Source organism: Symphalangus syndactylus, chromosome X (genome assembly GCF_028878055.3).
Source record: "Symphalangus syndactylus isolate Jambi chromosome X, NHGRI_mSymSyn1-v2.1_pri, whole genome shotgun sequence".
NCBI lineage: Eukaryota > Metazoa > Chordata > Mammalia > Primates > Hylobatidae > Symphalangus > Symphalangus syndactylus.
The window spans coordinates 124,800,435-124,821,194 of record NC_072447.2 but is presented as its reverse complement, the minus strand read 5'-3'; the positions used below and the strand labels follow the sequence as shown (position 1 = coordinate 124,821,194).

General features: G+C 35.4%; 1 non-coding gene across 1 annotated transcript; it reads left to right on the top strand.

Moving 5' to 3' along the window:
• Positions 1-11,609: 11,609 nt before the first annotated feature.
• LOC129476565 (U7 small nuclear RNA) lies at positions 11,610-11,671 on the top strand. Its single transcript, XR_008654995.1, has one exon. It is a non-coding gene; the product is annotated as a U7 small nuclear RNA (small nuclear RNA).
• The last annotated feature ends 9,089 nt before the right edge of the window (positions 11,672-20,760 follow it).

Here is a 20,760-nt window from a genome sequence, read left to right as displayed (position 1 = left end):
AAGCCAGCCAGGTTTGTGTCCTTCCCTTCAGGGTGGTGAATTTACCAAGACCCTGGGTGGGTCCAGAGATACTGTCTGGGAACCAGGAATTAGAGTAAAAAAAACCTAGAAATTTACCTGCTGTTCTGTTCTACTGTTACTAAGCTAGCACTCAAACCACAATACAAAAGTTCTTCCCATTCTTTCCTTTCTACAGGCAGAGGAGCCTCTCCCTGTGGCTACCACTACTACGGACCACATGGGGTTCTGCCAGGCCACTGATGATGTTCACCTTAAAACCCAAGGGCTCTTCTGACAACTTATGATGAATGCTGCCAGGACTGGGACTCACCCTTCAGGGCAGTAGGCTCCCCTCTGGCCAAGGGAGGGGTCCACAAATGCTGTCCGATAGCCCAGGCCTGAGAGTTTGCTAATATTTTGTTAAGGATTTTTATGTCAACATTCATCAGGGATGCCTGTAGTCTCAGGTACTCTAGAGGCTGAGGTGGGAGGATCGCTCAAGCCTGGGACACAGAGGCTGCAATGAGTTGAGATCACGCCTCTACACTCCAGTCTAGATGACAGAGTGAGACACTGTCTCAAAAAAAAAAAAAATATATATATATATATACACACATATATATATATATAAATCAGGTATATTGGTCTGTAGTTTTCTTTTCCTGTACATAGTATCTTTACACCTGGTAAAATTTGTCAAAATACATTTGTTCAGGATTATGGAAATGAAACAAAGGTTTGCATTGATCAGAGATAATTTATTCCAGAAAAAAAGAATTTAAGTAAGAACAAAATTTTTGGCATTTAACTTGCTCTATTCCCACCTTCCCTTTCTCAGATCTGTACCACCCTTGAAAATCAACATCCTGCAGTCATTGTGAAAAGCAGCAGATTGGTATCTAATGGAGTAAGAATCGTTTTGGATCTATTTCAAAGCTCCATTTCCTCAGAATTTATCATTATTTATGATTCTGAGAGTTTCTTGGAAGACCTCATTCTGAGAACCTATCTTTCTTGGACCTTACTCACAGCTTACCCAATAAGAACAACTTTTCCCTGGAAGCATTGGTAAAAAACAATAGTAGTAATGGTTTAATATCACAGCTGCATGGGGAAGAGGACAAGAATTGATGTGAACAACAGAGCTTAAAAGGAAAAGCTCAGGAAGAAGATTTCCATAGGCAGCTTACTCCTGGGAATCTAGAAAGCCATACACCTGTGTAGAATTGTTCTCAAGCTCAAAAAGAATGAGAAGGCCCTAAACACACACCACTGGCTAATCCTGAGGCTCTGTAGAAACAGAAAATAAAATACTAAGGCAAAGAAGTCAACTGCCTGTCTTTAAGATATGCCATAACAACACAGAACCCCCTAAGAAAAGAAAATGACACTTAATGGCTGCAGGCAAGGAAATTTCTGGCCAACATAGGTGATGACAAAGCTAATAGAGCAGAGACTTCAGTGGCCATGCAAGACAAAGAATACAAACATCATAGAATTATTTTTAAAAAGTCAGCAAACTAGCAACAACAAATAACAACAATCCTGAAGAGGCTAAAAATTTGGTTTCCATAGTTTCCAAGCTATACTATGCCCAATGGCCAGTTTTCAGTAAAAGCTTATGAGGTATGTGAAAAAAAAAGGTATGGTCCATACATGGATAAAAAAAATGGTTAACATAAACTGTTCCTGAGGAAGACATAACATTGAACTTAATAGACAATGAATTTAAATCAGCTGTTTAAAAATTGCTCAAAGAATTATGGATAACCATGCCTAAAGAAGCAAAGAAGGTATAAAAATGTTGTATCACCAAACAGACAGTATCAGTAAAGATATAGAAATTATTTTAAAGACTCAAATAGACATTCTGAAGTTTCAATTGTACTAAATAAATAAATTACTAGTGAGTCTTGATAGCAGAATTGAGCCAGGAAAAGAATACATCAGTAAACCTTAAGATAGGTCAATTAAGATTATTGAATCTGAGAAATAGAAAGATTTCAAAATAAAGAAAATTGAACGGAGCCTAAGATTCCCTTGAGATACCACTAAGCATACTAACACAGGCATAATGTGAGTCTCAGAAGGAGAGGAAAGATATATTAGGGCAGAATGTATATTTGAATAAATAATGGCTAAAATATTTCTAAAGTTGATGAAATATAAGAATCTACTCATAAAAGAAGCTGAATAAACACCAAGTAAGATGAATCTAAAGAGATACTCACAGACATATATTATAATAAAACTGGAAAGACAAAGAGAGAACCTTGAAAGCAGCAAGAGAGGAGTGAATCATTGTATACAAGGAATCCTCACTAACACTAACAGCTGATTTATCATTAGAAACCATGCAGGACACAAGGTGGGAATATGACAATTTCAGTGTATTAAAGCAGCAGCCCCCTAAATTTTTGGCACCAGGGATTGGTTTTGTGGAAGATAATTGTTCCACAGACAGGGTTGCAGGTACGGTTTTGGGATGAAACTGTTCCACCTCACATCATCAGGCATTAGTTAGATTCTCACAAGGAGTAAGCAACCTAGATCCCTCACATGCACAGTTCACAACAGGGTTAGATTCTCCTATGAGAATCTAATGCCACTGCTGATCTGACTGAAGGCAGAGCTTAGGTAGTAATGCTCACTCACCTGCCACTCACCTCTTGCTGAGTAGCCTGGTCCCTAATAGGCCACAGACCGGTACTACCAGTGTGTGGCCCGGGGGTTGGGGACCTCTGTTTTAAAGGAGAAGACCAAGAATTCTATGTGCAGGAAAACAATCCTTCAAAAATCAAAGACAAATTAAGACATTCTCAAATAAAAGCTAAGATGATTCACCACTAGCAGACTTAACTTATGAGAAATACAAATAGGAATGCTTCAGGCTAAAATTTAAACACACTAGGCACTACCTTGAATCCACACTGAAGAATTAACAAAACCACATTCCATGGCATAGGTAACATACATGACCTATAGATTAAATTACATAGGTAATATTCCATGGTCACTACATGTGTAAATATAAAAGAGAATAAATATATTTCTTGGTTTATAACTATTATCTTCTAGTAAAATGGAGCTATATAGAAGCAAAGCTTTGTATACAAGTGAAATTTTATTAATCTGAGCTAGACTGTTATAAATTTAGATGTTAACTGTAACCCCCCAAAGAAGCCACTAAGAAAATAACTCAAAATCATAGCAAAATAAATGACAAAGCAATTATGTGATGGTCATTTTTATCTGTCACTTTGACTGGGCCATAGTGCACCCAGATATTTGGTCAAACATTACTCTGGCTATTCATGTGAGCATTTTTGTATGACATTACTTTTCAATTTGGTAGACTATGTAAAGGAGATTTCCCTGCCTAAAGTGGGTGGGCCTCATCCAACATGTTGAAAGCCTAAACAGGACAAAAAGGCTGTTTATTTTCCAAGTAAGAGATAATTCTTCCTGTTTGACAGCCCTCAGAATGGGACATCAGTCTTTTTCTTGCCTTTGGGCTTGAACTGAAACATCAGCTCTTTCTCGGTCTCGAATCTTCCAGTATTCAAACCAGGACCACACTATCAGCAATCCTAGATCTCCAGTTTTCTGACTCACCCTGAAAATCTTGGGATTAGCCTTCATAATCATATGAACAATTCCTTACAATAAATCCCTTTATACATATGTAAAAATACATTAAAATATATGTCTTCTTATATATACACATACACAAACACGTCATATTGGATCTATTTCCCTGGAGAACCCTAACTAATATAAATTAAAGTGGTATTTCAGAAAATGTCTATTTAACCCAAAGAAGGCAATAAGGGAAAAATAGATGAAAAAAAATAAATAAGACATGTAGAAAACGAAGAATAAATGGAAGATGTAATTCCTACTTTATCAGTAATTACATTCAATGTAAATGGATTAAACACTCCAAGCAAAGAACAGATTGGCAGAATGAAACTAATTTATTTTAAAAAACAAAAACATGATATAACAATATGCTTTCTGGAATAGACACACTCTAGACGAAAGACACAAGTAAGTTAAGCGTAAAAGCACGGAAAAGATAACATGTAAACAATAACCAAAAAAACACCGGAATATTAAAAGGAGGACTACATGAAGAATATATAACAATTATAAACATATATGCACTTAACAAAAGAGTCCTAAAATTTATGATGGAAAACTGACATAATTGAAGGGAGAAAGAGAAAAATCAACAGTAATTGTTGGAGACTTCGGCACTACATTTTAATAGTAAATAGAGCAGTCAGGCAGAAGATTAACAAAGAAATAGAAGACTTGAACAACAACATTAACTAGGCCTACCAAACATCTATAGAAGGACTCTATCTCACAACAGAAGTGTACACATTATTTATAGGTCTATCTTGAAAATTGTTTTATGTATGCTTGAGAAGAATGTAAATATCTATATTAAAAAAGAAAAAACAACCCTCAAATCAATAACCTAACCTTCCACCTTAAAAACTACAAAAAGAAGGGCATACTAAATATAAAGCTTGCAGAATAAGGAAAATAATAAAAATTAGAGCAGAGATAAATGAAATAAAAATTAGAAAAAATAATTCTTAGAATAAATATTGACAAATCGTTAACTAGATTGAGCAAATAATAGGTTAAAAAATTAGCAGATAGTGACAAATCTTTGGCTTGACTCAACAACAAAAGTCTAGACTGAACAACAATAAAAATGGGGCACTATTATCTACTGTATAGAAGTTAAAAAGATCACAAGGGAGTATTATGAGCAATTATATGCAAACAAATTAGATAATCTGGATGAAAACGAAAAATTCCTAGAAAGACACAAAGTACTGAAACTGCTTCAAAAAGAAAGAGAAAATCTAAGTAGACCAATAACAACTAAAGAGATTAAATTAGTAACCAAAAAGTTTTCCACAAAGGAAAACCTACATCCAGATGTCTTCCCTGGTAAATTCTAACAACTGTTTAAAAAGTAATTCACACCATTCCTTTACAAATTCTTCCAAAATATAAGAGGAGGAAACATTCTACAACTCAACCTATGAGGCTACACTTACCCTAATACCAACACTAGAAAAAAAAAAAAAGAAAAACAATTTCTACTGACCAATATTTCCATTAACATAGATGCAAAAGTCCAAAACAAAACATTAGCAAATCAAATTAACCCACATAGTAAAAGAATTGTACTCCATGATGAAGTGAGATTTATTCCAGGAGTTACAGGTTTTATTAATGTAAAATTTCTCAATGTAATATACATTAATAGAATAAAGGACAAAATCTACATGATATATCAATAGATATAGATATAGCATTGCACAAAACCCAACACCATTTCATAATAAAAAAAATACTGAAGAAACTAAGTATAGAAAGAAACTTTCTCAATTTGTTGATGGCATCCATAAAAAATTGCAGCTACCTCTTTTATTTCATTGAGCAGTGGTTTGTAGTTCTCCTTGAAGAGGTCCTTCACATCCTTTGCAAGTTGGATTCCTAGGTATTTTATTCTCTTTGAAGCAATTGTGAATGGGAGTTCACTCATGATTTGGCTCTCTGTTTGTCTGTTATTGGTGCACAAGAATGCTTGTGATTTTTGTACACTGATTTTGTATCCTGAGACTTTGCTGAAGTTGCTAATCAGCTTAAGGAGATTTTGGGCTGAGACAATGGGGTTTTCTAGATATACAATCATGTCATCTGCAAACAGAGACAATTTGACTTCCTCTTTTCCTAATTGAATACCCTTTAGTTCCTTCTCCTGCCTGATTGCTCTGGCCAGAACTTCCAGCACTATGTTGAATAGGAGTGGTGAGAGAGGGCATCCCTGTCTTGTGCCAGTTTTCAGAGGGAATGCTTCCAGTTTTTGCCCATTCAGTATGATATTGGCTGTGGGTTTGTTGTAGATAGCTCTTATTATTTTGAGATACAAATGGAAGAACATTCCATGCTCATGGGTTGGAAGAATCAATATCGTGAAAATGGCCATACTGCCCAAGGTAATTTATAGATTCAATGCCATCCCCATCAAGCTACCAATGACTTTCTTCACAGAATTGGAAAAAACTACTTTAAAGTTCATATGGAACCAAAAAAGAGCCCGCATCGCCAAGTCAATCCTAAGCCAAAACAACAAAGCTGGAGGCATCACACTACCTGACTTCAAACTATACAACAAGGCTACAGTAACCAAAACAGCATGGTACTGGTACCACAACAGAGACATAAATCAATGGAACAGAACAGAGCCCTCAGAAATGATGCCACATATCTACAACTATCTGATCTTTGACAAACCTGACAAAAACAAGAAATGGGGAAAGGATTCCCTATTTAATAAATGGTGCTGGGAAAACTGGCTAGCCATATGTAGAAAGCTGAAATTGGATCCCTTCCTTACACCTTATACAAAAACTAATTCAAGATGGATTAAAGACTTAAATGGTAGACCTAAAACCATTAAAATCCTACAAGAAAACCTAGGCAATACCATTCAGGACATAGGCGTGGGCAAGGACTTCATGTCTAAAACACCAAAAGCAATGGCAACAAAAGCCAAAATTGACAAATGGGATCTAATTAAACTAAAGAGCTTCTGCACAGCAAAAGAAACTACCATCAGAGTGAACAGGCAACCTACAGAATGGGAGAAAATTTCTGCAACCTACTCACCTGACCAAGGGCTAATATCCAGAATCTACAATGAACTCAAACAAATTTACAAGAAAAAAACAAACAACCCCATCAAAAAGTGGGCGAAGGACATGAACAGACACTTCTCAAAAGAAGACATTTATGCAGCCAAAAAACACATGAAGAAATGCTCATCATCACTGGCCATCAGAGAAATGCAAATCAAAACCACAGTGAGATACCATCTCACACCAGTTAGAATGGCCATCATTAAAAAATCAGGAAACAACAGGTGCTGGAGAGGATGTGGAGAAATAGGAACACTTTAACACTGTTGGTGGGACTGTAAACTAGTTCAACCATTGTGGAAGTCAGTGTGGCGATTCCTCAGGGATCTAGAACTAGAAATACCATTTGACCCAGCCATCCCATTACTGGGTATATACCCAAAGGACTATAAATCATGCTGCTATAAAGACACATGCACACGTATGTTCATTGCGGCACTATTCACAATAGCAAAGACTTGGAACCAACCCAAATGTCCAACAACGATAGACTGGATTAAGAAAATGTGGCACATATACACCATGGAATACTATGCAGCCATAAAAAATGATGAGTTCATGTCCTTTGTAGGGACATGGATGAAACTGGAAAACATCATTCTCAGTAAACTATCGCAAGGACAAAAAACCAAACACTGCATGTTCTCACTCATAGCTGGGAATTGAACAATGAGAACTCATGGACACAGGAAGGGGAACATCACACTCCGGGGACTGTTGTGGGGTTGGGGGAGGGAGGAGGGACAGCATTAGGAGATATACCTAATGCTAAATGACGAGTTAATGGGTGCAGGAAATCAACATGGCACATGGATACATATGTAACAAACCTGCACATTGTGCACATGTACCCTAAAACCTAAAGTATAATAAAAAATAAAAATAAAAATAAAAATAAAAAAAATTGCAGCTACCATCATACTTAATAGTGCAAGACCGAAACCTTACCCTCCAATATTAAGAACAAAACAATCATGTCTATTCTTGCTACTTCTATTCAACATTGTATGAAAAGTTCTAATTTACACCAGCATGGGCAAGAAAAAGTAAAAAAGTAAATAACAGGGATCCTTCACCTCCCCGATTAGCTGTATTCCTAGGGTATGTGTGTGTGTGCACGTGTGTGTGTGTGTGTGTGTGTGTCTATTGTGAATGGGATTGTATTCTTGATTTGGCTTTCAATTTGGATGTCACTGATGTGTAGAAATGTGACTAATTTAACCAAAACAGCATGGTAATGGTACCAAAACAAACATATAGAACAATGGAACAGAATAGAGACCTCAGAAACAAGACCACATATCTACAACCATCTGATCTTTGACAAAGCTGACAAAAGCAATGGGGAAAGGATTTCCTATTTAATAAATGGTACTGGGAAAACTGGCTAGCCATATGCAGAAAATTGAAACTGGACCTTTCCCCTATACCTGAAACAAGAGTTAACTCAAGATGGATTAAAGACATAAATGTAAAACCCCAAAGGATAAAAACCCTAGAAGAGGGTATCTAGGCAATACCATTCAAGACATAGAGGAAACAAAAGCAAAAATGGACAGATGTGACCTAATTAAACTGAAGAGCTTCTGCACACCAAAAGAAACTACCATCAGAGTGAATAGACAACCTATGGAATGAATGAAAATTTTTGCAATCTCTATCTGACAAAGGTCTAATATCCATAATCTACGAGGAACTCACACAAATTTATAACAAAAATCAAATGACTCAATCAAAAAGTGGGCAAAAGACATGAACAGACATTTCTCAAAAGAAGACATTTATGTGGCCAACAAACATATGAAAAAAAAACCCAACATCACTGGTCATTAGAGAAATGCAAATCAAAGCCACAATGAGATACCATCTCATGCCAGTCAGAATGGACATGGAATCAACCCAAATGCTCATCAATGATAGACTGGATAAAAAAATGTGGTACATACGCACCATGGAAATACTATGCAGCCATAAAAAGGAACAAGATCATGTCCTTTGCAGGAACATGAAGCTGGACGCCATTATCCTTAGCAAACTAATACAGGAACACAAAACCAAACACCGCATGTTCTCACACATAAGTGGGGGCTGAACAATGAGAACACATGGACACAGGGAGGGAAACAACACACACCAGGGCCTATGGGGGTCAAGGGGAGGGAGAACATCAGGATAAATAGCTAATGCATGCTGAGCTTAATACCTAGGTGATGGGTCAATAGGTGCAGCAAACCACCATGGAACACATTTACCTGTGTAACAAACCTGCACGTCTTGTACATGTATCCCAGAAATTAAAATATTTCTAAAAAAAGAAATGTGACTAATTTTTGCACATTGATTTTGTATGCTGAATCTTTGCTGAAGATGTTTATCAAATCCAGAAGCCTTTGTGTAGAGACTATGGGGTTTGCTGGGCATATAATCATATTGTCTGCAAAGAGAGATAGCCTGACTTCCTCTCTTCCTATTTGGATGCCTTTCATTTATTTCTCTTTCCCAATTACTCTGGCTAGGACCTCCAGGACTATGTTGAATAGAAGTGGTGAGAATGTGCATCCCTGTATTTTTCCAGTTCTCACTGGAAAAGTTTCCAGCTTTTGCCCATTCAAAATGATGTTGGCTATGGATTTATCATGCATTGTTTTTATTATTTTGAGGTATGTTCCTTTGATAACTAGTTTGTTGGGGGCTTTTAACATGAAGGAATATTGAATTTTATCAAAAGCCTTTTCTGTGTCAATTGAGATGATCATGTGGTTTTTGTTTTTTGTTCTGTTTATCTGATGAATCACATTTACTGATTTGCAGATGTAAAACAAATATTGCATCCCAGCAATAAAGCCTACATGATCATGGTAGATTAGCTTTTTGATGTGCTGTTGGATTTGCTTTTGTGTTTTTTTTTTAAGATATTTACATCAATGTACTTCAAAGATATTGGACTAAATTACAAACTACTGGTGAAAGAAATCACAAACAATAGAAACAAGTGGACAAACATTCCATGCTAAGAGAGAGAATCAATATTGTTAAAATGGCCATACTGCTAAAAATAATTTACAGATTCAATGCTATCTGTATCAAACTACTAATGACATTTTTCACAGAATTAGAAAAAAAAACTACTCATATTCTTATGGAACCAAAAAAGAGCCAGAATAGCCACGGCAATCCTATGCAAAAAGAACGGACAGAAGCATCACACTACCTGACTTCAAACTATACTACAAAGCTACAGTAACCAAAACAGCATGGTACTAGTACAAATAAAAGACACATGGACCAATGGAACAGAGTAGAGCACCCATAAATAAAGCTGCACACCTATAAACATCGAATCTTTGACAAAGTCAACAGTAACAAGAAATGGAGAAAGGGCACCCTGTTCAATAAATGTGCTGGGATAACTCACCAGCCATATGCAGAATATTGAAACTGGACTCCTTCATTATACCATATACAAAAATCAACTCAAGAAGGATTAATGACTTAAACGTAAAAACTGAAACTCTAAAAACCCTAGGACACAAGCCTAGGAAATATCATTTGGTACATAAGCCCTGGAAATGATTTCATTGAGAAAACTCCAAAAGCAATAGGAACAAAAACAAAAATTGACAAGTGGAACCTCATTAAACTAAAGAGCTTCAGTACAGCTAAAGAAACTATCAACAGAATAAAAAGACAACCTGTAGAATGAGACAAAATATTTGCAAACTGTGCATCTGTCAAAGATCTAATATCAAGCATCTATTAGAAACGTAAACAAATTAACAAGCAAAATACAAACATCCCCATTTAAAAATGGGCATAGGACATGAACAGGCACTTTTCAAAAGAAGACATACACATAGCCAACAAGCATATGAAGAAATTCTCAATATCACTAATCATTAGAGAAATGCAAATCAAAACCACAAAGACATACTATCTCACACCAGTCATACTATCTCACAGCAGTCAGAATGGCTATTATTAAAATGTCAAAAAATTACAGATGCTCATTAAGTTGCAAAGAAAGGGGAATGATTATATATTGCTGGTGGGAATGTAAATTAGTTTAGGCATTGTGTACAAAACTTTGAAAATTTCTAAAAGAATTTAAAACAGGACTACAATTCAACCCAACAATCCCATTACTGGGTATATATCCAAATGAATATACATTGTTCTACCATAAAGACACATGCACTTGTATGTTAATAACAGCACTATTCACAATAGAAAACAGATGGAATCAACCTAGATGTCCATCAATGAGTGTATATGTACACCACGGAACACTATGCAGCCATAAAACAAAGTGAAATCATGCCATTTGCAGCAAGAATGGAGCTGGAGACCATTTTATACTAAGCAAATTAACACAGAAACAGAAATCCAAATACCGCATGTTCTCACTTATAAGTGGGAGCTAAACCTTTTATACACATGGACACAAAGAAGGGAACTACAGACACTGGGGCCTAGTTATGGGTGGATAGTGGAATGAAGGTGAAACCCTGTTTCTACTAAAACTACAAAAATTAGCTGGGCATGGTGGCATGCACCTGTAGTCCCAGCTACTTGGGAGGCTGAGGCAGGAGAATCGCTTAAACTCAGGAGATGGAGGTTGCAGTAAGCTGAGATTGTGCCACTGCACTCCAGCCTGGCGACAGAGCAATTCTGTCTCAAAAAAAAAAAAAAAAAAAAAAAAAAAAAAGAAAAGACTTGGAAAGAAAATAAAGAATGGTATTGAAAACCAAAAAATAAAAAATAGGTATAGAAATTAGACAGGAAGAAATAAAACTATCTGTATTTGTACATGATGTAATCTTTTATCAGGAAAATACCAGAGAATTCACAAGGAAGCTATTAGAATTAATAATATACAAGTTCACATGTTACAACTCCTTTAAAATTTGTCTAGCTGGTTTTCAGGTTTTTACCAGAAAACTCATGAAAATGCACACATGCACACACACACACACGAGTTTACCAAAATTTCATAATACAAAAGCAAAATACAATAGTAAATTTTATTTTGATACACTAGAAAAGAACATTCTGAAAAGAAAATTAAGAACACAATTTCATTTACAATAGCATCAAAAGGAACAAAATACTTAGGAATATGTTAAAGGAATTGTAAAACATATACCGAATATTACAAAATATAGTAAAAAGAAATAAAAGAACATCTGTACAAATGGAAAGACATCTACTGTTCATAAATTGGAAGATTGGTAACAATGATAAAATGACAATGCTCCTTAAGTGATCTATGGATTAAATTAAATCCCTACGAGGGGTGAGGGAGAGAAAATAAATGGGGAGAGTGCTGATAAGTACAAGGGTTCATTTTTGTGCTAATGAATAGTGTTCCAGAATTAAAACTATGCAGTTATTTTTAAAACCACTAAATTATAAATTTTAAAAGGGTAAATTTTATGCTATGTGAATTATATCTTTAAAAAGAAAAAATACTAATATTTGAGACATATACACAAAGCCAATATATGTTCAAACTACTTTTACTGAATTCAAAAATTGTTTTACAACAGCCATATTTTATCAATAGCTCACATTTACTTTGTGATTAACTTATTCAACACTCATCTTCACTCCCCGACCTCCTCTACCGTTACCAAAAACATTACTATCAGATCGGTTCAGTGTACACATGTGGAGGAAATTTGATTATTCTAGCCCAAGATATTTATGTTGAACTAATAGATATATTTTCCTTCCTATGAAATGTAAGCAACTAGAAACATGAGTCAGAAATGAAAGTGTAAATTCGGATTGTTTAGAAGACAAATTAACATTATCTGTAACTGAGAGTGGCTCAATGTTCACCAAACCCATTTTTTCCCCACCCTGGGCATACGAACTATATTTGTCAATCCCTCTAGGTGAAGCCATTTGATTAGTTGTGACCAGTAAAAGGTATATAAAAATAATATATGACATGTCCAGGCCTGGTTGTTAAAATTTTTTAAGTAATCCTCCATGTTCTTTCATCATTCTCACTCACAGATGGATGTAAAGAATAGAGCAACTACCCCAAGGCCCTAGGGAATGTTGGAGCCACTAGAAGGAAAGAATCATGCTTCCTGAGTAACACAAATGAGTCACACAAGCTTGAATTTCCAAATTGGATACTTCATCAATGAGTAATAAACTCTTAACAGGTTAAAGAACTGAGATTTGGCTATTACAATTCACTATTGTTAAGTTACTGTAATTAAATACATGATTTCTCTGAAAAACTATATGAAGAAGTCAGGGGCCTCTCTAAAGTCACTGATCAACCTGCAAGAAGCTTTAAAATGCATGAATAAAAAATAAATATAGGATAGGCATGGGGGCTCATGGCTGTAATCCCGGTACTTTGGGAGGCCAAAGTAGTCAACTCATTTGAGCCCAGGAGTTTGAAACCAGCCTGGAAAACATAGTGAGACCCTGTTTCTATAAATAATTTTAAAAATTAGCTCAGCATGGTGGTGCGTGCCTGTGGTCCCAGCTACTTGGGAAGCCGAAGTAGAAGGATCTCTTGAACCCAGGACGCATACATTGCAGTGAGCCGAGATCATGCCACTTTACTCCAGCCTGAACAACAGAGCAAGACTGTGTCTCAAAAATAAATAAACATGTATATACTTATATATAAACATTTATATGCTTATATATCTATATGTCACAAACACATAAATATATATTACATAAACCTATATAAATATATAAATAATATATAAATATATATATATATGTAAAATACTTTTAACCCTGCCAAAGTGTCCAACATTGTTAGCTGATCTTTTTCTACTTACACTAGGGAAATAAGCCAGCACTGAATTTGGCAGGGATTGGCAAAAACAAATTCAAGTTTATTGAGTAAGATACTTAATTTTCATCTAAGTGTTCATGTTCCTATAAAATTTTGATATTTATGCTTATTATCTTCAGATCTCATTTTATGCAAAAAATTTAAGTCAAAGAGAAAAATATACCAGAGTTTATACTCAATTATAATTACTCAGATCTGGAGAAGATCTGGTACACAGAAAGGCATAGCTAAGCTTCCCAGTTCACTCATGCATTCTACAGGTATGGATCATTAGGTGAAAAAAGCCTAGATGTATAAACAAAGTGGTGTTACAGGAGAATTATGGGTTTGCTAGCTTGATGGAGGGAAAGCACTCTTAAAAAATAATTTGAATGTTTTTATAGCAATCAACATAGGTGGCAGGACCTTGATTAAAAATATAGCAGTAGAATACAGAATAAGTAGTGGGCCTAAAAAATGGCAGAATTCATGGACTAGATAAATATCATAAAATAACAATCTACGTTATTTCCAGTAGTCCCACACGGAGACTGGAAGAATGATAAATAGAAAGACAGAATTTGGAAGTAAGAAAGGAAAGACATATTGGTGGGGGCTTGGGCAAAGGACTTAGAAGCCCTTCATATGAAGATGATATTTGAAGTTATGAGAATGAGTGAGCATTTTGAGAAAATCAATATAGTGCTGAGCATACAGTTACCCACAAGAAGCATGTATACCTATGTAACAAACCTGCACGTTGTGCACATGTACCCTAGAACTTAAAGTATAATAATAAAAAAAAACTGTGGTAAACAGATAAAACAAAAATTGATCAAAAAAAAAGAAGCTGAAAAGCAAACTATCAGTAATCAATATAGAAGAAAGGCATTTGGAGATAAATCAAGAAAGTAGACTCAATGTATTCATCCATTCTCACACTGCTATAAGAAACTGCCTGAGACTGGGTCATTTATAAAGGAAAGAAGTTTAATTGACTCACTATTCCACCTGGCTGGGAGACCTCAGGTAACTTACAATCATGGCAGAAGGGGAAGCAAACATGTCCTTCTTCACATGATGGCAGGATGGAGAAGTGTCAAGCAAAGAGGAAAAATCCTCTTATAAAACCATCAGATCTCGTGAGAACCTACTAACTATCATGAGAACAGCAGCATGGGGGATAACTGTGCCCATGATTAAATTACCTTTCACTGGGTCCCTCCCATGACATATGGAGATTATGGGAACTACAATTCAAGATGAGATTTAAGTGAGGACACAGCCAAATTATATCATTATGTCCATGGCCACTCCCAAATCTCATGTCCTCACATTTCAAAACACAGTCACGCCCTTCCAATAGTCCCCAAAAGTTTTACTCATTCCAGCATTAACTTAAAAGTCCAAGTCCAAAGTTTCATCTAAGAAAAGGCAAGTCCTTTCCACCTATGAGCCTGTAAAAACAAAACAAGTTAATTACTTCCTAGATACAATAGAGGTACAGGCATTACGTAAATACACCCATTTCAAATAGGAAAAAAAATGGCCAAAACAAAGGGGTTACAGGCCTCCATGCAAGTCTGAAATCCAACAAGGGAGTAATTAAATCTTAAAGCTCCAAAATAATCTCCTTTGATACCATGTCTCACATCCAAGTCATGCTGATGCAAGAGGTATGCTCCCACTGCCTTGGGCAGTGCCACCCTTGTGGCTTTGCAGGATACAGCCCTCCTACCAGCCGCTTCACAGACTGGCAATGAGTGTCTGTGGCTTTTCCAGGTGCAGAGTGTAAGCTATCAGTGGATCTACCATTCTGGGATCTGGAGGATGGTGGCCCTCTTCTCACAGCTCCACTAGGCACTGCCCCAGTGGGGACTGTGTGGGGGTTCTGACCCCACATTTTTCTTTTGCCCTACCCTAGCAGAGGTTCTCTATGAGGGTTCCACCTCTGCAGCTCACCTCTGCCTGGACATCAAGGCATTTCCATACACCCTCTGAAATCTAGCCAGATGTTCTCAAACCTCAATTCTTGTCTTCTGTGCTCCCACCAACACCACGTGTAAGCTGCCAAGGCTTGGAGCTTGCACCCTTTGAAGCAATGGCCTGAGCTGTATGTTGTCCCCTTTAAGCCACAGCTGGCATTGAAGCAGTTGGGACACAGGGCGCCATGTCTCAAGGCTGCACAGAGCAGTGGGGCCCTGGGCCCAGCATGGGACCCTGGGCCTGGCCCACAAAATCATTGTCCCTCCTAGGCCTCCAGGGCTTTGGTGGGAGGGGCTGCCATGAAGGTCTCTGACATGCCTTGGAGACATTTTCCCCATTGTCTTGGTGATTAACATTTGGCTCCTCGTTACTTATGCAAATTTCTGCACTGGGCTTGAATTTTTCCCCAGAAAATGGGTGTTTCTTTTCTATCACATCATCAGGCTGCAAATTTTCCAAACTTTTATGCTTTGTCATTTCTTGAACACTTTGCTGCTAAGAAATTTTTGCCTCTAGACACCCTAAATCATTTCTCTCAAGTTCAAAGTTCCACAGATCTCTAGGGTGGGGCAAAATGCTGCCAGTCTCTGCGCATAGCAGGAGTAACCTTTACTCCCATTCCCAACAATTTCCTCATCTTCATCTGAGACCACGTCAGCCTGGAATTTATTGTCCATATCGCTCTCCCCATTTTGGTCAAAGCCAGCAAACAAGTCTCCACGAATTTCCAAATTTTCCCACATTTCTCTGTCTTCTTCTGAGCCCTCCAAACTGTTCCAACCTCTGCCTGTTATCGAGTTCCAAAGTCACTTCCACATTTCCGGGTATCTTTACAGCAGCACCCCACTCTCTGTGGTATCAATTTCCTGTATTAGTCTATTCTCATGCTGCTATAAAAAACTGCCTGAGACTGGGTCATTTATAAAGGAAAGAGGCTTAATTGACTCACTGTTCCGCATGGCTGGGGAGGCCTCAGGAAACTTACAATCATGGTGGAAAGGGAGGCAAACATGTCCTTCTTCACATGGTGGCAGCAAAGAGTAGTTCTGAGCAAACAGGGAAAAACTCCTTATAAAACCGTCAGATCTCATGAGAACTTACCCACTATCATGTGAACAGCAGCATGGGGGTAATTGACAACAAGCTTCCCTCAAGTAACAGCAAGACTGTGGTAGATAAGGAGATCCAGGGAATATCAAAATGCAGTTATGGTATTTGACCTAGATTTCATCATCGGCATGTATAACTAGTTTAACATACCTAAATATGTAGCCTGATATTTTAAACCATACAAACTCACAGATATATATGCGTATAATACATATATCTATATATATAATTATACCAATAATACCATGTTTTTAATCTGCTTTGTTTACCAACAGTATGCCATGAGCATTTTATCCTTTCAAATAAAGTTCGAAAGTATCATTATCAATAGCTAGATATGCTCTATTACCAATTTATAGGCGAATCTATGATGAATTGTAGTAATAAACAGTCACTGCACTTTTAATTTGAGCATTCAAAAACCATTTTCCCAATGCCTGTATTGTGCCTGACAATGCTCGGCTTATGGGAAAAAGATTATTTCAATTAGTTTACAAAGTAGAGCAATGATTTTCAAGAATGGGGTCATAAGTCAATCAACTCCCTCTTTCATTTGCTTTAGAGCCACTGTCTTTATTTTGCACTTGTTTTACCTTTGATTAGCCTTAAGTAAATACAAGATTATTATAAAACCAAATTTAAAGTTAACTTTTAAAATTCAAACCTATTATATTGAATTCAAGCCTATTGAGAAACACTGATTTGGTAGAAGAGAGAAAATGCTTATCATAAGAGTATAATAGAAGTTTACACTTCTGGAAACTCATAACTTAAAAGTTTGATCATTTTCCTGACTTGCTATAACTCCACAGGATATCTCAGTCAGAAGGAAGAAGATACAATGTGGGAAAATGTTTCCCTACCAATAAACATAAATGATTATATTAAGGGGAAACTAAAGGAGAAAATGGTTTCAAGGTTATTAGCTCTTACATTAGGATGGAAGACTTTATAACACTGAAAATTTAATAGTAGCAACAACCTAATGAGTCTTTAGCTACAACAACCAAAATATGTGACAGACCTAGGTCTATATTTGGTAATTATATAGTTGCTCAATGATAGTGTAATCAAGACCATTGTCATCCCTCTTTTCATACACAGTAGAATATTATTCTTTTAATTGATAGTAAAATAAATAATTTCTAAAGATGCTTAAAGAATACAAAACAAAAAGCAGAGGGAGGTGTTAATGAGTCTAATTCTCAATCAACTTATTTGTAGTTTACGACTTGTATTTCTAAGCACTTCATTTTTTTTAACCTTCAAAGCCACTACACTACACTTTCGAAGGACTTTTAATCACACTACAAATATTAACAAGATATTTACCACATGTAATAAAACTTACTATCTGCCCTTAATCTAGTTGGGGAAATGAAACAAACTTAAGACAAAATATCAAAAAATATAGGTTCAGTATGTAATTACAGAATAAATTATATGATACAAGTTATAAATAGTTGAGAAAGAGAGATGAAAGAAGGCTGGGGTAGTCAGGAAATATTTAAGAAAAAAGTCCTGTAATATGAGTGGTATAGAGATAGGCAGAAGATTGGCTCAAAACCGCAATGTCCAATGTAAAAAATGTAAGTTATTTATAGTTACAACTGATTTTACTGCAAAAAGAAAAAAAGGTTTGGTCGTGACTCAAATAAAAATATGCCCTTGATTGATTGTACCCTATTGTTTATTTCTCTATTGTTTATTGGGCTCCTCTTCTGCAAACCTGTTGTCCCCTAGAACTGTATCGAGTTTTTCCTCCACTATTCTTATATTTAGCTCATTTCTTACTTCATAGAAAAAAAAACCTATTCAGATTAATGCAATACTGTTGCTCCTCAACTTCACAATGGGATTGTCACAATAAACCCATCATAAATTAAAAATATCATAAGTCAAAAATGCATTTAACACACCTAACTTATGGAGCATTATAGCTAAGCCTAGCATAACTTAAACATTCTCAGAACACTTACATTAGCCTACAGTTGGGAAAAATCACCTAACACAAAGCCTATTTTTTAATGATGTGTTGAATACCTCATGTAATTTATTGGTCATTGTACTGAAAGTAAAAAACAGTAGGAGTGTATGGGTACTCAAAATACGGTTTCCACTGGATACATATCACTGTTGCAACCATTATAAAACTAAAAAAATACCGCTAGTCAAACCATTGTTAAGTTGAAGATCATTTGTACTTATTGTGTCCCTATTATGTGCCCACAATCATGCCAGGTGAAAAGAGAGTGTAAACAAATGTCTCTGGCATAGAAGACTTCAAAATTTTATTGGAGGAAAGAAATCTAATGAAGATGAAGCAAAGGTACATTATGTTTCAAATCAAAGTTCATAAATCACGGTACATATGCTCCTGGAGGTATATGCAAAGCTTTTCAAATAATATGTGAAATAATGAAAATATGTAGGATAATTTCAGACCTTCAACTTTCATATGAATTATTTCCTAATAGTTGTCTACCTGAGACTACACCTGCTAACCAGCAATTGACAGATTGTCTTTGTCCAACCCCATTCACAATCCCCTCCTCCGACTTTACCAAAGAAAAGCACAGCTCTCAGCCATCAGCAATTTTATTACAGTGCATTACAGGATGGAAAAAACTATAGTGTGCCAAACAAAGAGGCAATTTAAAATTATCTTAAGGAAGTTGACAAAATGAATGACTAATGACTGAGTAACATCATTGTGCAACTTGAATAATGTCTAATTCTTTACTTTTAACAAACTTGAAGGGCCTAATTGAATTGCTAGCTGAGAGATCAATAAAAATAATTTTGATGATAAATCAATAAGTGATTTTTGGCAGGTAACTCAAAATGTTTTCAAAAGATTGAGAGACATTGTTATGAGAAAATTCCTTTCGTGCCAATTTAGTCATGTATGATAACAAGTTTTTCCTATGTTTACATATTTTAAAAATTAAATGTTTGAAAATTGATGATAAAATCCGTCTCATTCTTATAAAAAATGGAATTCATCTAGAATATTAAAATATTAAAAAACAGCTATCATTTTATTGAGATACATTTCCAATAACATTTTATATTTTAATTTGCCAAAATATTAATATGCTTATGATTTGACAAATTATGTATTAATAATTTGTAATAATTCATTCCAGAAGAAAAAAATTCAACACTTAGAGCTTTATAGACATAGAGGATTCTAAAAATCTGTGTATATATATATATACACACACACACACATACTTTACCAAAGTAATATAATTAGATTATCAATTTAGTTTTTAAGAATTAAATCATGTTAATTAACATAAAATACTCTAGGAAAAGTAGAATGGAAAAATGAGCTAAAGGAGAAAAAGTAATGATGTAAACTTTACAATCGTTAATGTATTTTGAACTAATTTATGTAATTTTAAAATAAATGATATAGGAATCAAATCAATATAGTATTTAGATTCCATTGGAAACATTTAAAAGAGGAAAATGAATGTTTTATTTTAAAATGCAGAAGTTTATACTATCACTGAAATTACATTCTTTACAACTACTTACACTTATGATAAATACTTTTTAAAATCATGCTCTTTTGCCCATGCAGATCCATTTGTCTCCCTTTTCTAGCCTCCTCTAAATGCTACACAGACTCATTGTATAAAATAATATTTTGTGACTAAATAGCTTCACCTGCATAAATAGATAATTCACACACACCACCTATAGAAAACCTTTTTCTATATAGGTAAAAAAAGAAATATGAACAAAAATTAAAATACTATTTTCTTCTCTTATTTTTCCTCTTTTTAAATAATACTCAGTATAGATAAGTCCATGGAAAAATAAGTATTTTCATATACTACCAGTGGGAATGTAAATTAGTAACTACTCCTGAGAGATAATTTTAAAATATGAATCAAAAGCTTAAAAGTGCCCATTCTTTTTTAAACACAGAAATTTTACTTCTGAGATTTAGCCTAAGAAAATCACCTTGAAAAATCACAAATATTTAACTATAAAGATGTTTATCAAAATTACATATAAAATATTTTTGAAAATAACAATCTAAACACCAAAAATAAGATACTGGGGTTGCTGGCAAGATGACTGAATAGGAACAGCTCTGGTCTGCAGCTC